The sequence below is a fragment of the Nannospalax galili genome, unplaced genomic scaffold, assembly GCF_000622305.1.
Source record: "Nannospalax galili isolate Female #2095 unplaced genomic scaffold, S.galili_v1.0 scaffold47, whole genome shotgun sequence".
NCBI lineage: Eukaryota > Metazoa > Chordata > Mammalia > Rodentia > Spalacidae > Nannospalax > Nannospalax galili.
In genome coordinates, this window is record NW_008357641.1 from 898,836 (window position 1) to 899,641 (window position 806).

Sequence of the window (806 nt, forward strand, 5' to 3'; positions counted from 1 at the left end):
AATATTCCTTTGGATAAGATTGGGGTCTGTTGTTCAATTTCCCAGTTCTATGCTGGGTTACTATCTGGGAATCCCTTTGGTCACCCTGGCCAACAACTCAGAAGAAGGTATCTCCTATCTGGCATTGTTGCTTGTAATGTAGCCTTTAGCTATGCATATGGACTCTTAAGAAATTATATTGGCCCCTTTAATGTTTGGTTATACTTTCCTTTTGGGTGTTTAAGGCTATACAGTTGGCTCAGATAAACCAATTTATTTTCACTCTTAAGGTCGTTTGAGGATCTGTTCCTCAGGGATCACATGGATTTTGGAGGAGCCCCTGGCTCCTTTCTTTTACCAGTTCCTCCTGTGTAAAGATAAGTCAAAGGTCCTACTCGACCATGGTTGGCTTCGCTTGGAAGCATGGAGGAAATAATTACTCTGTTGACCCTCCTCTTTGTAGACTGGACACTAGTTCAAGTCCATCTTGTGGGGTCTCCTCAGCCTCCTTGATCAAGAGGACAGGTGACCCACCACAGTTACAGGACGTTTTGAGAGATGCTCATAGTCCCCTGGAACTAGTCGACCTAGGAGGGCAAGGAGCAAAAACTGTCCTTTATGTCCCTCTGACCAAATTAGTATAGGCCTCAAAGTATGTCTGTTAAACATCCAAGAAGGTTAGTTCCATCAGCAGTTTGGTACTTTTAATTACTGTGTGTCATGTAGATAAATCTTGGGCAAAGACCAATTGTTCTCAGATAAACCTTACCTAGATATATATTTCCTGATCTCCTATGTATAATTTGTCAGTAAATGTAGGAGTAATA